The sequence below is a fragment of the Macrobrachium nipponense genome, chromosome 45, assembly GCF_015104395.2.
Source record: "Macrobrachium nipponense isolate FS-2020 chromosome 45, ASM1510439v2, whole genome shotgun sequence".
In the NCBI taxonomy this organism is placed as follows: Eukaryota; Metazoa; Arthropoda; class Malacostraca; order Decapoda; family Palaemonidae; genus Macrobrachium; species Macrobrachium nipponense.
In genome coordinates, this window is record NC_061105.1 from 35,912,955 (window position 1) to 35,932,289 (window position 19,335).

Sequence of the window (19,335 nt, forward strand, 5' to 3'; positions counted from 1 at the left end):
GGAATGGGTACTAACCACCTGGCCGCCCACTGCGTGTGCCGGGAGTTTTGAAATTCTGTCGGACGTCGGAGAATACAGCTATATATATATCTGACAGGTAAGTTTCATGAACAAAAAAGGGATTTTGACGTAAGGAAAAATCTATTTCTGGGCGATTGGCTCGTGTCGCCAGCGAAAATATCCTTTAATCTATTATTTCTAGGGTAAATGTACTAACCACACTACCAGAGAATAAATAAAATAAATAAAGAAAAAGGTCAGTACAACTGACTCCGCTCACCCTCCAAGAGGGTGGGTTCGGTATGAACACTAGGCGAGTGAGACCACTACCACGAGCCAAAACCATAGAAATCTCCCACTACAAAAACCCTCCATGAGGAGAGCCGACCCACAGAGTGAGCAGCTCGTACTACTACTACTCCATCCCATGCTGCCGACTGCTGCGCCTCTGGTGGCCATCCCTGAAGTTTAGCAGACAATCTTGGGCGAAGGGATGGGTAGGGTGGGATTTCGCTGGCGACACGAGCCAATCGCCCAGAAATAGATTTTTCCTTACGTCAAAATCCCTTTTCTGGGCTCAGCTCGTGTCGCTGCGCGAAATCGTACCAGAGAAATAGCACAAGATTGTAAACAAAAGTAATAAAATAAGTCAGAATAGGTCTCAAATAAAAAATAATGTAAATATAAAAAAGAATATAATTGCTAAAAAGATACAAATACACAGTGATACAAAATAGAAATATGCTTAAATTACCCTTAATTCTAACATGTTTCTTATCATAAGGTAATTTACATATGTACAGAGGTAAATTGGCTTACATGTAACAAAATAGTATCTGTGTAAAGGCATGTATCAAAAATATAATAGCAATTAAAGTAATCAAATGAACAAATTAAACAACAATGATAATATATAAGGAATGCATATGACTTAATATACAAAACCCGTAACCATTATAAATGAGATGTATCCCCTAGCATAAAAATAAGGGGTAACATCATGAGATCAAAATCCATAATCATCTGTGAGTGTCCCTGGCAAAAACTAAGGGGCACCCACTACATCATCATAAAAGCAGCTAAGACACCAGGTGAATGTAAATGAACACGGTAGGAATAGACGAACTGTTGGGTGAAGCAGGTAGAAAGGAGGACTGAATCTTCTACTACAAATTAACTAGAGTCAGGGGAAACTATGTTTCCCGCTGCTTACTGCTGAAAATTTCAGAGCTTCCAAGGACTTAAGGTAATGGCGTTTTGAACACTGTCGGCGATTTCCATCCGGTATACTTTTTCAACTCATCGAAGTTCATGTGTTGGAAATAATTAATGAGGTGGCTACTGCCCTAACATCATGTGCTTTCGGGGAAAGAGTCAGGATTGGCTTGCTTAATAAAGTACAGGATTTGCTGCCTGAGGCCTTTAATGGATAAAGTACCACCTTTTTTCCCTCTTAAAGAGGGGACCCGATGAGGATGAGTAGGTCTGGAGAAAGGCTCGTAAGGTTGTAACTGGGCAAAGAGATACATCTTGTGGAAGGGGTAGTACCTTCCAAGGTTCCCACCTCATCAAAGGATCTTCATTCTTTGCTAAAAAGCTACGTTCCGGAGAAAGTAGTACTTCCCCTGTGGGAAGGAATTGAATATGATCCGGATCTCTGGATAAAGCCGACAGTTCTGAAATTCTTGCTCCTGAAGCTAAGCTTAATAAAAACAGGGTTTTCCTCAAGAGCATTATAAACGAGCATGTGTCATTATCGGTTTCTGAAGCCAGCTTTAGAACATCGTTTAAGAACCATGAAACTGACGTAGGCCTTACAGAAGGTCTAAGTCTAGCACATGCCTTAGGAATAGACGAGAAGTAGGAATCCGTTCAAGTCTATGTTGAACCCAAATTGAAATATCTTTTTCAAGGCTGACTTGTTTGTCGTAATCGTGCTAGCTGCTAAACCTTTTTCAAATAAGGATCTGAAGAAGGATATAGCTGAATTAACTGTCATGATTCTGATATCAGATTCTCTCAGGAAGATTGCTAACTTTTTGACAGCAGCATCATACTGTCTCAAAGTTGAATCCCTTTTATCGGATTCCAAGAAGAGAATATTCTGAGGGTCAATATTTGCATCTCTTTTTGCCGCAAACTTCATGAAATCCATAAAAGTTAGGGGTTTTGAGAATCCCTGAGGAAGCGAACACAGTCTTCGTTTGTACTGACTGGGAGAGCCTGGGATTGGGTATCCGAAGAGGACGAAGGCCCAGCTCTAGAATTAGGGATACCAATTGCTCTTCGGCCAGTCTGGGGCTACTAGAGCCACTTGACCCTTGAACGTCCTGAGTTTGTTTAAAACTTTCATAAGAAGATTCACTGGGGGAAAGACATAAATCTTCTTCCAGTTGTTCCAGTCTAGGAGCCAGGGCGTCCGTGGCGTAGGCCAGAGGATCCAGGTTGGGGGCTACATAACAGGGGAGTTTGTGATTCCGCTTGAGATGCGAAGAGATCCACCTGTAGCCCTGGGACTCTTTGAAGGATCCATTGGAACGAAACTGTTGTCCAGTGACCATTCCGACTCTAGGGGTACTGATCGGGATAACGCAGTCCTGCTATGACGTTCCTCACTCCCGCTATGTGAGTGGAGGAGAGATGCCAACTGAACTTGTCTGCCAGGGAGAAAGATGGCTACCATCACATGATTTAGATGACGTGACTTGGAGCCTCCTCTGTTTATACAATGTACTACCACTGCGCTGTCCAGAACTAGCTTTATGTGGGAGTACTTTGGTGGGCGCAATCTTTTTAGAGTCAAGAACACTGCCATTGCCTCCAGTACGTTTATATGGAACTGACTGAACTGAGGTGCCAAGTTCCTTGAACCTTTTGGACCTGGGAATACCCTCCCCAGCCGCTTAAGGACGCGTCTGTGTGGATGGTAATCCCTGGTGGAGGGAACTGAAGAGGTACTGACACTGACAAATTCTTGAACTTTTAGCCCACGGCCGAACGACGATTCTTTAGAATCAGAGGGACTGAGGATAGTTTTGTCCCTGGACCTGACATTTGCTCTGAGCGCCAGATTCTGGTTAGGTCTTTCAGTTTGGCTTTCATTAAGACGTTCGTCACTGATGCAAACTGGAGAGAACCCAGGATCCTCTCCTGAGCTCTCCTTGACGCCAGTTTGTGACTTAGAAATTGCTTGACTGACTTCGCTATTTCTTTCCTTTTGGTTGATGGAATCGACAGAGTATGGGAGGATAGATTCCATTGAATGCCCAGCCACTGAAAGACTGACTCTGGAGTGAGTCTTGACTTGGTCCTGTTTATCTTGAAGCCTAGATATTCCAGGAACTGAATCACTTTCAGTGTGGCTCTGTTGCATTCCTCGACTGTTGAAGCCCAGATCAACCAATCGTCGAGATACGCTACTACCATAATCCCTTGTGATCTGAGTTGTTGCACTACTGCTTCCGCTAGTTTCGTGAACACCCTGGGTGCCACGTTGAGTCCGAAGGGAACTACCTTGAAGGAAAATGCCTGGTCTCCTATCTTGAACCAGATACGGACGGAAGTGTCTTGCAATAGGGATATGATAGTAGGCGTCTGTAAGATCGATAGAGGTGGTGACGGCCCCACGGGGAAGTAAGGTCCGCACCTGTGAGATCGTGAGCATCTTGAACTTGTCGCAGCGGATGGCTAAGTTTAAGCGGGACAAGTCTAAGATACCCTTCTTTTTTGTGAGCCTTTCTTTGGCACGCTGAACAAGCGACCTTGAAATTTTAATCTCTTGACTCTCGCTATAGCTCCTTTCTGAAGGAGGTCCTCTGCGTACTCTGTCAATTCTTGGAAGGAAGTTTGACGGAAGGTCTGGATGGAGGTGGGTTCGTCAACCAGCTCCACCCAGGCCTTTTGACTATGCTCTGAGCCCATTCGCTGAAGTTCCACCGGTGGCGAAAAGTGAAACAGCCTCCTCCTACCTGAAGTTCTTCATTGGTTCTGGTAACCGCCTCGCCTCCTCTGAAGTGGCTTTCCCCTGTTAAAGGGGCCTCCCGATCCTCTCCCACGAAAGGAACGCTTACCTCTGCCTCCCTTACCCGAGCGGTCATACTTCTGTGAAGCTTGACTCTCGAAGGCTTGATTGTAAGCTGGAGAGATGGCGTAAGAGGTGGAGGGCTGAGGCTGAGGGGATATCACATAAATTGGCTGTGATTGAGCCTTAGAGGTGGAAGGTTGGGCTGTTTGCACTAAAGGGCACCGCTGGAACTTGCTGAGGAAAGCGCTGGCTTTTTCTGGTAAGGGTGGAAACGCCTAGGTTTCTTCTGTCCCTTACCTTTAGGAGTTAGGTCTTGTCTCCTCTTAGCTGTAAGGCCCAGGCCCCACGGTCCCTTAACGGCTCTGGTTCAGCCTCGTAGCCTCTGACTGGACTTCCTTCACCATAGCTTCTGGGAAGAGATCTGCTCCCCGATGTTAGACGAGAGTAACCTATTCGGCTCATGTCGAATGGTTGCCTCTTGTAGGACATGCTTCCTACAATTCATTCTAGCAGTGGCAAACTCAAACATATCCGACTGTACCGTTTGAGTCAGGGCTTTCGGTCATGAGCTTAAAAAGCGGCTCTGAGCCATAAGCTATGGTTGCTACCTCGGACTTAGCCATAGAATTAATTGATCTGGCTAGTCGCGATTTCGCGTCAAATTCAGCCTGAATAAGGCTATCTGGGAGCCTGGGTAGCTTTTCACCAAACTGCTCCATAGCACAGTCCGGTTTGAGTTTGCCGCTGAGAAGGTGTTTGGCAAGTCCTCCCACAATTCTCCGCTGAAGGGAGCAACGGAGATGTGGGATCTGCTTCCTTCAATTGAGGCATGGTGGGTTCCCCCCTTCTGGGCCGCTGGGATGGTAGAACCTCGCGATCTTTGTCAGGAACGGGAGCGTGGGGTACTCTCAATCCATTGTGAAAATGGTAAAGGGACTCTTGAAAGGTTGTATCCTGGTATTAGAACAATCCATGTCCTCTAAACATCTGAGCCATTCTCTCTGAGCCTGGTCTCGTGAATAGAGGACTGTCTCCTTTGGTACCCTATCATCCCCCGAACCATGGCTGAAGCTGTAAGCCTTGCGTAGCCTATGAACGGAGGCTGGAGGTCTTCCGGGAAGAACTCGAAGTCCTCTATCCTTCGAGTTCCGAATTCCGGTATGGAAATGAGACCGTCTTGGAAGGGGGCGTATGGACGCTACTCTCCATGGATTGTTCACTCGAGAACGGAGGTAGCGAGTCATACGGAGGAAGCTGAGTTCCACTCGTATTGGAAAGTGGAGGAGAGGCTAGGGGGGCTTCTCTCAGTCCGGCTATAATGGAGTCTTGGGAAGTAATCCTATCCGACAGACGAGAGATCATTTGCTCCATGCTACTCTTTAGGGACCCAACCAGGTCGCCCACCTGTTGCAACAGGCCAGCATTGGAGTCCAAGGCCGGAGCTGCTGCGGAGGTGGATGGGTGGCTCTGAATCGGAACCAAGGGTAGCGGAACTGGTGACTCTGCCCGGGGTGCGAGATCTCTCTCTGGAGGATTTGTTTACTCCTCGAGGACTTAGAGCCGGAGCTAGAAGCTTTAGACCTGTCTGCTCCGGGATTCGCAGCCGGGAGACTTACGTGAGGAGGATGACGCCGAAGTCGGACTTCTTAGACGACGACGACGTCTTAGTTCAAGGAAGGATTTCAACTGCTTGACCCTTGACCTTAGGTCTAACCGAAGCGTCAGGAGGAGTATATAATTCATCACCTGTAAATCCTTGGAAGGATGGAGAGGTTGCAGGAGTAGAAGAAACAGTTACACCCAAGGGTGACCCTTGGGTGTCCACCCTACTTACCTCGACCAACAGGTCGTCTACAACCTACCATAAGGTTCCACATTAATATCTAAAGTCGCGACGTCCGTGGAGATATCCTGGTCTTGATCAGATAATGAGGCAGCCAGCTGTTGTTGGATGAAGGCGATAGTAGGGGCCGCCTCTACTGGGTCGACGTATCCTGTCGCCTTGCCTCCGGGGAAGATAACAGCGCCAACCGCTTCCTCCAATGATGTAAGGGCATACCCTTGGCGGCGTTCTTCCCAAAACCGCCGACCCAGGCCCGCAGGGTTGCCAGTGCGGTATCCTTCACTGCCGGCGCCTGGAAGAGAGGGCGTAGATTAGATTTAAGAATCACTTAAAACTAAACTTAAAATATAACTTAAACTTAGATGCCTTAATTAATTAAAGTGGATGATGAAAACTTAAGCACTAAAACAGAAGCGGAGCAGCTACCGGAGATGGAATACTCACCCCTTCTAAAAGCTGGCTCACCAGATCGTAACATATGGTACACGTCTCATGGTACCAGACCTGGATGTCCCCGTGCAGAGTCGCGCATGGAGCATGGGACCGGCAAACTTCGTGTCCACATGGGTCCTGAAGTGTGGCGGCGCATCCCGGATGCTCACAGTTGGTGGCCTGTAAGTGGGAAGACACATGAGTATCTTAAAGAATAACACTTACAGGCTAAAGGACAGAAGAACTCCGTTGCATGCCGGAGCTCGGAAAAAATTTGGGCATAACCCCCCCCTGCCCCGCCTGAATAGGCTATAATCCCGGAGATATCCGGTAAGACATGTAAGGGAGGGGGGGAAAAGGTTTAAGGTACTTAAGATAAACTTATAGTTAATCTAATAACGCTTAAACCTAAAACTCAAACGAACCGGAGCAAGTCCAGTGCGTAGCGGAGTGTAGTAACTCAGCAATACGGTAAGGTTAGCAGGGACCCACTGTATGTTCCGGTCCACTACTGGTGGACTAACAACTTCCCCGGCTGGATGCCAGGACTCCGATCAGGAAAGGAGGCCTAGCAAGGTCGGGAAGAGCGAGGAGACATACAGGCTCGAGCGAACCGGAGCGACAAGGAAGCAACGGATGGGGGGAGGGAAAGGCCAGAACCCCCCATCACATCACCACCGGGGGGCCGGACCGAGAAGCCGGAGAGGTCGCGTCCAGTCTGGGTCTGTCCCGTCTCCCTGGCCCCGCCGCCTGGGGGGAGAGAGGGAAGCATGCTCGGGTATGTGGAGCGAGCGTGGGCAGACCGCCCCACCCTCCCCCGACTCTATGGAAGAGCGGGAGGAGGGGGGAAGGGGACTGGGCAGGCGTCTGGCTGTCTCGTGATCGCGTAGTGACCACGAGACGGTAAGGCTAAAATAAGACAACTAAGCCTAGGACCAACCAACTGATCAGAGAGATGCTATCGGGAAGCAACTGAACTGAAAAGCGGTAGCATAGAGACCCACTGGGCCAAAACCGACTGATCAGAGAGATGCTATAGGGAAGCACCGAACTGATGAGCGGTAGCATAGTCTCAAGGAGCCAGGACCTAGGCTAAGCCAGACGCCTAACTAACCTAACCATAACAAAATACATGGTATAATAAAATAAAATAAAAGAAAGAAAACAATATAGTAGGAGAAAAAATCCAGGAGTGTACGACTAACCCGAAGGAAAGTCTACCACTCAAAGCTAGTCAGAGGCCGATACTAAGAGCCGGGACTAGGGTCTGGAAAGAAGAAGCCTACATAAGGTAAAAGACATGCATGCATGACAAACCTGAGTAGACAGTACCCTAAGTAAAACGGATAATAAATATAGAGCGTTACATAGTAATGGGATGTTCTAGGTATGGGAGACCGAGAACGAACCCACCACGCGGCAGAACCATGCTGCCATGCTTCCGACCCCGAGTTCGTATTTATACCTAAAAAACGGCAAATACTGACTGAGGGCCGGAAAAAACCAACTAACCATAAATACTGAGTACTTAACTTAGCTGCTGCAATAGCTGCACGCTCCATCATAGATAAATCCAACGAAAGGGCACAAAAAACACAGAGAGAAAAATATAGCGACTGCTCGTGAGTACTAACTGAAAAGGATGGCCACCAGAGGCGCAGCAGTCGGCAGCATGGGATGGAGTAGTAGTAGTACGAGCTGCTCACTCTGTGGGTCGGCTCTCCTCATGGAGGGTTTTTGTAGTGGGAGATTTCTATTGGTTTTTGGCTCGTGGTAGTGGTCTCACTCGCCTAGTGTTCATACCGACACCCTCTTGGAGGGTGAGCGAGTCAGTTGTACTGACCTTTTTCTTTATTTTATTTATTCTCTGGTATGTGTTAGTACATTTACCCTAGAAATAATAGATTAAAGGATATTTCGCGCAGCGACACGAGCTGAGCCCAGAAAAGTCATTATAATACTGTTGTTTTGACTTTTCTAAGAAAAAAGCAAAAATTTACATAGCAAATCTTTGGGAGCTCATAACTCAAAAACATACTTATTCGCATGTTGGTAGCCATTACTTGGTTATTTATTATCCAATTTTAGAGAGAAAGATACCATTGGAAAGAGGAATAAAAATCCTTGTGAGCCAATTTTTTCTTTCTTTCTTTCTTTTTTTTTTACGATTTTTTTAGTGTCTAGACAAAAAAAATTCATTAAAAAAAATTAAAAAAATTCTGTTCTCACAAAATTATTCTGTATATAAAGTAGTTTTTATGGTATGATTTTCAATACAACTGATGTCATAGCGGAGAAATTGCTACCTAAATCTTTTTTTTTAACAATAATTTTTGCTAATAAAACTAAAAGTTTTTGCTCAAATGGCTTGAAATTTTTGTATGATGAAGGTTTTATATATATCTAAAACATAAATGGAAATTATGTATTTTGTTTAATAAACAAAAAAAATACACGACATAGTGGACAGTCCCCTTAATGAAGGACAAAACTAAAGCCTCCAGATTCAAAGCAGAGAAGGACAGGGTTACCCTCCTAATGTGTGGGAATGTGGCTGGCTTTATACTACCCTCTCAATCTTTAATCTTTATTACACAAGAGTCCAGCTCGAGTTCCTCCCTCCAAGCACCACCTCTCTTCTCCAGCCTATGGACCAGGGTGTGATCCATGCCTTCAAGGCAGTCTACACCAGGAACTACCTCCAGCACCTTGTTGATGAAATGGACCGTAACAGTGAATTTACGCTGAAAGGGTATTGGCGCAAATTCATGATTGCCTTGTGTCTATGTCATTGACTGGTCATTGAAAGACATGAAGAAGACTAAATGCATGTTGGAGTAATTTGTGGCCAGATTGTTCATTGGTTGGTTGGTTTTATAAAGTTTAGGTGTAACAACAAGCACTGGGGCAGCGAAGGCCATCAGCGCTTACTGTATAACTTTATGAAATTATAAGATGTGTTATATCATATAAAACAGGTTTATTTCTTTGAGATAATTTACTATATTTTGAAGTAGGACATTTTCTCCCAATAGTTCTTTAAGTGGTATATTATAAATGTTGTTGGATCTTCATTTTCTTTTGAATATATGGCATTCCGTAAGCAGATGACGTACTGTGACCAGAGTACGACAGTGGTCACAGTAAGGGGCCTGTCTTTTCTTGCTTTGCAACATCAAGTATTTATGTGTAAAGTATGTACTATGTCCTATTCTTAATATTGTTAATATGACACCTTCCCTTCTTTGACATTGTTGTCTATTCCAAGATTTTACAGATGATTTTATATGCTTTAACTTATGATTTAATTCTAGCCCTTCTGTTTCCCATTTTGATTGACAGTATTCATTTATTGCAGTTTTAATGTCATTGTAAGGTATTTGTATTTTTTTATAGATTTCTTTTTTACTGCCTTTTTAGCTTCTTTATCCACCTCCTCATTACCCTTTATGCTTGCCCACATGGGAAGAGACCCAAAATAGTTTTATATTTATAGATTTATATTTTACTATTACGTATATCTATCCCCTCCCTTATTTCTTCAATTATAGGATGAGAAATTGTTTATTGTTTTAGCGCCTCTAAAGCACTGTAAGAATCCGTGTACATTACAAAGGTATCATTTGCCTTTCCCACCATAAAGGTATGTTTAATAGCCTCCAATATAGCATTCATCTCTGCAGTGAATATCAAGCACATTTTTGGAATTTTTTCCCTTATTATATTTTTTGTTACTACAGCATAGCCTACACCCTCTTTTGACTTGGAACCATCTGTACAAATAATAATGTCCCGTTTATGTTTTTCCTGGTGTGACAGAAATTCCCTCCTTAATTGTGTGCCTGTTACCTTCTTATTAAATTATTTATCACAAATTTCTATTTTAGCATGTCTCCATGGAGGTATTTTAGGAGTGGTTATTTTTTATATGCTACTTGTTCCTAATTTTAGATGTTCTATATCAGGTTTTAATCTATTCTCTAATGGTTTAGAGGCTCTTGGTTTATTGTCATAATTATTTGTTATGTTTACAAATATTTAGTGTTTGGATTATCATTAAGGTTATTGATTTTAAACTATACAGTATATCATAGTCCTTTTTCTTTTCTTTGTACTTTCAGGGGCTCTATTCCTGCTTCTACATACATTTTTCACAGGGGAAGTTCTGTAGGCTCCAGTCCACAGTCTAATACCCATGTTATGAATGACATCCAGTTTTGTTAATAGGATTTTACGAGCACTGCCATATACTTGACATGCATAGTCAAGTTTACCGAGATAAATAGCCTTAAATACTTTTATCAGAGAGGTTCTATGAGCACCCCAGTCATTGTGCACTATTACTTTCATTATATTTAAGGATTTTCTCAATTTTATCGCCAGTTGTTCTATATTCTTTAAATGTAATTTTTTTTGTCAAGTATTACACAGAGGAATTTTAAAAGATCATCAAATTCGATTATATCATTATTTGAGAAATAAGTAGGAATTAATTCCTGTTTTCTTGATCTTGTAATTTTGACTGCCTTTGTTTTTTGCAGTGAAAAATTAAAACCCTTCTTGTCGGCCCAATTTTTAACCCTATTTATGGCTGCTTGTAATTTGTTGGTAATGTCCAGCCCTTTTTCACCACTGCTATATTGTGTCCATCATTATATACAGGCTTCTCTCCCAAGGAAATCCTGCATTTGGCTATTAAAAAAAGTAGAAGCAGGAGAAACTGGAGCTGCTGGCTGGAAGTGTGAGAAGAAGGTAGCTAAAAAAATATTTCAGCACAGAAGAATATGCTAAAGGACTACACTCTAGGATGACTTCCTCCCCTGCTGAAGAAAAAAAAGAGACTGTGATACATCTTGAGAAGGCTTAAGCAAAGGAAGAGCTTTATGGTGCAGAGCACTTGGAAGTGGCACCAAACTCCTGGAAATTGGTGCTGAGCTAGCCGGAGGTGGGTGCTCGAAGAACGAGACGGGTACTCGGATGAATGGCGCTCAGGTGAATACTCTAGACACTCATTTGGGTGCCAAGAAGATGAGGAGTGTTTCCTAAAAGAGAGCTCAATTACCAAAAAGTGACGTTCTGCATGGTTGCTGGCTGAGTGAAGGTTCCCTTAGCATGATTCAAAGAAATGGCAGAAGTCTCCCTAGCATGATGTCTCTTCAAGGGACGAGATGCTCCCAGAAAAAGTAAAATATGCCTCTTATCCGGTCTGGAGGAATCAATCATATGATAACTGGTGAATACTTACACTGATGCCTTTCCAACAGCTATCAGAACCACGAACCACAGTATCAGATGAGGGGGCGATTGCCTGCGGGCAAATCCCGCTGACCTCTGTACCTTCAGTATGTTTACTCCCAGGTTCAGGGGAGTGTGACAATGTCCTTTGTCTGGGACAATAAGCAGGAGAGACAGCCACCTCTTCCACTGGCACTGGCATTTGCTTGATACTAGGTACTTCATCAATAAGGATACTGAAGTGCAGAAGTCCTGACCAAAGGAGGTGCTGAAGCATACTGAATGGATGTATCAAAAGGTTGTTGGGTGCTGATGGGCATTCTGAAACTAATGGACGCTTAGACACACTTGGGTGTACAGGTGCCAGCTGGTGCTCGGGAGCTACTATAAGCTCAGGTGTGCTGTGTGCTTGGGAGCTACTAATTGCTCTACTTTTAATGGAGATCAGACATTGCTGGGAGCTTGGGTGCCTGCTGACATACCAGAGCAGATACTACTGGTGGAAGCGGACCGCTTACAAGAAAAGAGTGCCTGGGAGCTGAGACGCAATACCCTGATAAAGGATGGTCTGAAGAAAAATGCTCCAGACTGTTCCAATGACTGGAAGGGAGAGGCTCCTTGAGCTTCTTACCAGGTACTGAGGGAGAGTGTGACTCATCCACTGCATGCCTCTTCAGTGGACGTGACTTGTCTGTGAAGCGCCACTGACGTCTGGGACTTGACCCCTCCAAACTCGATGAACAAATTGTGAACACCCACTGAGAAACCTTTCCAATGGTTCTTGGTTGCAGCCTGGAATTTGTCAATGGCTAAACTGCAAGGACTGTCCATGGGCAGACCCCTCTAACCTCCCTTAGGCTTCCAGTTTGACTTCTCCCAGGTTTAGAGGAGTATGCCACTGACCTTTGCTTAGGAGAATTGGGGGGACAAGCAGCTGCCTCCTCCACCAACACTTGATCCACTACTTCACTGACACTATGTACCATCAGGCACTCAAAAGCACTCATTTTGTCCATTAGGACTTTCCCTGTAGAGCCTAGTTGGGCAATCATTTCAAACCGTTTATCAACTTTCCATTCGAGGCTGGCAATGAGGTTAAGTTCGGAAGTGTGTAAGCTGGGAAAAGGAGAAGGGGTGACAGTTGAGGGACTGTGAATAGGTGCCATGGCATTCCAGGAACATTAGAATCAGATTTTTAACATAAGATTCCCGGCTAGCTACAGACTTACCAGTCTCTGCCCTAATTTTATCTCTAGCCAATTTTCTTAAAGGAGATTGCAAAGTCTTCCATTTCTTATCTGTACAGCCTGCACATTCATAACAACTGAGATCAACTAAATACACCTGTCCCCTACAATCAGTACAAGTTGAATGTGAATCGTAAGATACCTCGATCCTAGGTAAGTTACACAGTATTATTCAGGATTCTCTTGCCGATCATATTTGTATAATCGGGGACCTTAATTCTCATCCCACAAAACAATTTTACAATGAACTTACTCACTTCTATTAAAATCATGCTCTCCATATTAGCCATGTAATGCTACTCCCTCCCTCCTCCTATTCATATATACAAAATAGAGCGGACACAATTACAACCTCTGGTTGGCCCATTGCATCACATCTCCACAACTTCATGATTCTATTATCACCTGCAATATTTACTACGATCTTGCAATGGGCTACAAACACATCCCTTTACAGATGTCATTCAGTACCCCATCCCTCCCTACCATGAACCCTCTAATTGACCACCCACCAGCTGTAAACTGGGATTTTAAAAACCAACAGAAAACCAGATAATTTAGGGTGACCACGGAAACCGGGTTGCGGTTAATAGTTCAACAAGCAGATGCCTTACTTTTTACTAACATAAATTGTATAAATGACCACCACAGGAGGGATCTGAATGAATTCTATTCGAACATAATTTCTGCTATGCTTGCTTTGGGCAGGGCTACCTTTAGATTTTGTCAAGGTAATTCTCATAATATACCTGGATGGTTAAAGATCTGTATTCATATTCCCAAGAAATGTGTTTACTGTGGAGGCAAAATGGTAGCCCCAGGGAAGGGCACTACATACTAATGAGACAGGCAAGAGTGCAGTTCAAACTTACTCTTAAGCACTGCAGATTAAATGAAAAATAACTAAGAACCGATGCAATGTCTAGAAACTTAGAATGCAATGATTATCCTCGTCTTTGGAAAGATATCCAGCCCTTAAATCCCAAAACTAAAAAGCTCTGTTATCACAGAGAGTAGGGGAAGCAGTCAGTGACGAGGCTATCGCAAGTATGTGGGGCGATCACTTCAGCAAAATCCTGAATTGCATAAATGTTCAAGACTCCCAAGGGGAGGTAGATAACTTCCTTACCTATAACATTAGGTTTAATTTTGCAGATCATATTATGTCAGGTAACATCAGCAATGCCATAAACAGCCTACCTAATAACAAATTGCCTGGCTGCAATGGTCCTCCCTCAGAAGCTTTCAAATTCTGCCATTCGATAATCTACGTTTTGCTAGCTGTCCTATTCAATGCGTGCATAATTCACCAATTTCTTCCAGACTCCCTACTCTTAGTTCACTTGATACCATTAATCAAAAACAAGCTAAAAGGATGCAGCTGACACTGGCAATTAATGGCCGATTGCCATCAAATGACTGTATTACTAGAGTCGGTTCTTGTAATGAGGCTTCTCTCCTTTCTATACACCACTGACAACCAGTTCGGATTTAAAGCAAATCACTCAACCGACACCTGCATCTACATACTGAAAGAATTGCTGAACTATTACCTATTATCAGCCTCTCTTGTTTTCTTATGTTTTGTGGACATGAGAAAAGCATTTGACAGAGTAAACTAGCTGAAGCTCTTCCTGAAGCTGCATAAAAGAGGTACACCCCCATATTTAATTGGCATTTTATATTGTTGGTTCTCCACACAGCAATTCTGTGTCAAATGGGTTAACGTATTATCGTACACCTTCGGCTCCCTCAACAGGCTTCAGCAAGGAGGCATTCTCCATACATGTTTAATACGTACACAGATGCCTTGAATGTCAAACTGAACTCACTCCCAATTGGATGCACTGCCAATGAAACTACTTACTATAAACAACCTCTGTTATGCCAACGATATGGTTCTGATTTCCCCATCAGTGCAAGGTCTCCAACGACTCATCGACACTTGCCACCAATATGCAGAGGAATTTGATATCCTATACAATGAAACCAAGACCCAGTATATGTTGCTGCTCCCGAGATCTCTTAAACAAATTGCAGAACCACAAATTTTCCTCGGAAATCATCAGCTGGAATTCATGTGCGAATTTCCGTACAGGCGGCCCGCGGTTAACGGCGCAATCACTCAACGGCGAATCGGTTTTACGGCGGTCGTCAAAAATATTCATTAAAAAAATAAGGCATTTTAAAGGTATCTTTACGGCACAAATTTCAGTTAACAGCGCCGTTGTCTGACGAGTCCATACATTTGTAGAAATGCCGTTCAGACCATAAAGGTTATGCAAATTATATTAACAAATTTTATGTAGTTATTACGTAGGTATTAGGGTAAAATATATGCCTCTGACGCTGTTCTATGCCGAAAATATCGAGTTACATAAGTGCAAATTTAGCTATGGATGTGTCGATTCATAAATGTTCATGCTTTTGTTTAAAATGTGTATGAAAATGTATTACGTGAAAGGCATTTTTATTTCTGTACAGAAATATGATACAAAGGCAGCTTTTGAAACTGCCCTTCACGTTATCAAAGACGATATTTTTTCATGTTCTTTCTTGTAAGCCGCCGCCTGCCGCTCTTCCGAGAATATAGATTTAAAAAAAGTGCAAATTAGCGATCGATGTGTCGATTTTATAAATGTTTATGCTTTAATGTTTAAAATGTGTGTGAAAATGTATTACGAATAGGGTATTTTTATTTCTGTGCAGAAATATAATAAACAGGCAGCTTTTGAAACTCCCCTTCAAGTTATCAACTACGTTGTTTTTTTTCAAGTTCGTTCTTGTATGCCGCCGACTGCCGCTCTTCCCGAAAATATCGAGTTACATAAGTGCAAATTTAGCTATGGATGTGTCGATTCATAAATGTTCATGCTTTTGTTTAAAATGTGGTATGAAATGTAATTACGTGAACAGCATTTTATTTCTGTACAGAAATATGATACAAAGGCAGCTTTTGAAACTGCCCTTCACGTTATCAAATACGATATTTTTTCATGTTCTTTCTTGTAAGCCGCCGCCTGCCGCTCTTCCGAAAATATCGATTTAAAAAAAGTGCAAATTAGCGATCGATGTCGATTTTATAAATGTTTAGCTTTATGTGTTTAAAAGTGTATGAAAATGTATTACGAATTAGGGGTATTCTTTTTATTTCTGTTGCAGAAATATGATAAACAGGCAGCTTTTGAAACTCCCCTTCAAGTTATCAACTACGTTGTTTTTTTTTTCAAGTTCGTTCTTGTATGCCGCCGTCTGCCGCTCTTTTTCCTAAAATATCGAGATAAAAAGAGTGCAAATTTAGCGATCGATGTGTCAATTTTTCAAATGTTTATGCTTTTTATGTTTAAAAAATGTGTATGAAAATATATTACGCAAAGGTATTTTCATTTTTTGTACAGAAATAAGATACAAATTAAGGCAGCCTTTGTAACTACGCTCCACGTTGTCAGGGGATTGTTTTTTTCAATTGTTCGTTCTTGTCCGCCCAGTTCCGAAAAACAAAGCATTGTTTGGTTATTTATTAATTATGCATTCATTTTCCATAAATCCTTTTAAAAAGTTGATACATTATTTCACTGTATCCAAGAATATTGTATGTATTCTCATATTATTGTATTTTAAACTACTACGGCAAACTTAAGCCCGTATTCCGCAGAGCGGCCAATGTTGTGTTGAAATCAGCTGATGAATACGAGTTTGTTTCACCATAACGCAATTCTGAGCGAATGCTCTTGCTTCTAGTTAGCATAAACGAATATCTATATACTTGACTTATATGAGACAAAGTTATTTTCCTTATACAGCGTGTTTTTAGGTGGAAATAAATATTGAATATGTCTCGTTGTGAATGTAAACTACTATTTTTTCTTGTTAACAGATTACGTTGGCGGCATGTTTATTGCGTAAAAAAATTACGTGATTCCGTTCGCAATAATCCTTTATATCATCGTAATACGAACTTTACGTTATTTATCTTATATCGGCGTGAAACCAAACAGTAAAATGTGTTCTTTCAAGCACAGTAGTTTTGAGAAAATTTTGATTGATTTTATCCCAATTTTATCTACAGTTGTGTGTGATGGCAGACGTTTACTGCAGTTTTATCCTTGTTGCCGATGTACGATAATAGTCATTAGCAGCTGAACAGTTTTCTCAGCTTCAGTTATAAACTAGGTTTTAATTTAACGGTATATTTCCCGGTTGATCTTTAATCTATATTGATCTCTGATCTATAGCGAATAAAGTTATTTACATTAAGATATCTCAGTTCTATTCCTATAACATAACGCCATTATAACAAATACGGCAATGTTGCACTGTAGTACGATGATCGAAATACAAGCCAACATATGTTATCCAGTTCGGTTGTACTTAGAAAAAAAAAGTCGTTTCTCGTTCGTTGTCATGGTGTACACGTTCACGCAACGAGTATAACGTTTAAAACCACACTTTCATCATTCTCTTTTGCTGTTATTGAACTTATGTAACTAGAAGCGGATAAAGTTAGGCATTGTAATGTGATCTCTCATAAAATCGGACTATCGTAAGACTATGACATCAAAAAGAAAAAACCCCTGGAAAAAAAAAAAACACTACAGCTACCTTCACGGTATAAACTTTATTATATCTTTACAAACTCTAGGACACCACATGTACTGTACAGTAAATTCTATAGTACTATACTGCATAAATATAATTTTACTTATTGCGCCGTTGTGGGATACGGCGCCTTTGACTGGTCTAGAGTTTCGAAAGAAGGTGTGCGGGGCCGTTCCCGTAGGCTTTAAAATAAAAGACTCAACGCACGAAAAATCGCTTGGCGTCGGTGGCCAGGAACGGAACCCCTGCCGCTAACCGAGGGCCGCCTGTATTTGGGTCACATTATCACAGACGACCTAAAGGATACAGCAGACATAGAACAGAGGCGTCGTAAACTATGTGCAACTGGCAACATGATTGCAAAGAGGTTTGCCTTCTGTCACCAAGACTTGAAACTGCTGCTCTTCCGCTCGTATTGCTACAGCATCTATGGGTGCTCCCTGTGGACGAACTACACCAGAGAGACCATGAGAAGTATCGCTGTTGTTCACAATGGCATTTTGAGACACCTCAGAAACACTCCCGCTACCACTCCGCCACACAGAAAACCACCTGGACAATTTAAAAATCATTGTAAGGCAGACAATGTCCAGCCTGATCACCTGACTGCAAAATGGCAGCAATTCGCTCATACAAAGCATCGTAAGTAGTGAGGCAAGAAGATGATCTAAATTGTGGGGAAGATGGGAAAATGGGGCGTTTGTTCCCTAAATGACTTACTCTCTGCTTTTGCAAAATGTCATCTGCAGAATCTGTCATTATTATTGCATTGCTATGATTATTGTCATTACTGGTATTTTCCTTTTTTCATAATTACTATGATTATAATCAATATAGTTTTTACATTCAATTTTTTAACTATTCTCAATCTTAGTACAGTTATGACCATTATTTTGATTACCATCTTTTATACTACCTCAGCTAGTATGGATATTGTCGATTAATCTTTGGTCTTTTTTTATCATGTTATGTGTCTAGACTGTATATCATTGTCTATTCCTTGTATGTTCCATGTATATGGCCTTGAGCTAAAAATAAAAATTATTATTATCATCATTATTATTATTATAATTATAATTATTATTTCTGGGCTCAGCTCGTGTCGCTGCGCGAAATATCCTTTAATCTATTATTTCTAGGGTAAATGTACTAACACATACCAGAGAATAAATAAATAAAGAAAAAGGTCAGTATAACTGACTCGCTCACCCTCCCAGAGAGTGTCGGTATGAACACTATGGCGAGTGAGACCACTACCACGAGCCAAATGCCAATAGAATTCTCCCACTACAAAATCCCCCAGAAGAGTTGAGAGCCGACCCACAGCCGGGCAGCACCTACTACTACTACTCCATCCATGCTGCCGACTGCTGCGCCTCTGGTGGACATCCTTTTCAGTTAGCGCACACGATACACACGTGCCACCATTCTTCTGTGTTTTTGTGCCCTTTCCTTTGGATTTTATTACCATGGAGCGTGCAGCCATCGCAGCAGCTAAGTTAAGTACTCAGTGTTTATTGCTAGTTGGTTTTTTCCGGCCCTGAGCACGTATTTGCCGTTTTTTAGGTTATAAATACGATCTCTAGGTCGGAAGAACATGGCAGCATGGTTCTGCCTCGTGGTGGGGGTCCGTTCTGGGTCGCCCATACCTCCCAAGAACATCCCCTGGCTTTTGTACGCTCATATTTTTATTTATCCGCTTATTTAGGGTACGGTCTACACGGTTTTGTCATGCATGCATGTCTTTTACCTATGTAGGCTCTTCCATCCAGACCCTAGCCACGGCTCTTAGTATCGGCCTCGGCTAGCTTTGTAGTGGTAGACTTGCCTTCGGGGTAGTCGTACACTCCTGGATTTTTTCTCCTACTATTTTGTTTTTCTTTCTTTCATTTTATTATTCATTTGTACTATTTATGTGATATTTGTTAGGTTAGTTAGGCGTCTGGCTCGCTTAG

General features: G+C 42.4%; 1 protein-coding gene across 2 annotated transcripts in view; it reads right to left on the bottom strand.

Moving 5' to 3' along the window:
* Positions 1 to 19,335, bottom strand: part of LOC135214476 (cytosolic carboxypeptidase-like protein 5) — a 173,053-nt gene that overhangs the window by 108,594 nt on the left and 45,124 nt on the right. The window lies entirely within an intron of this gene.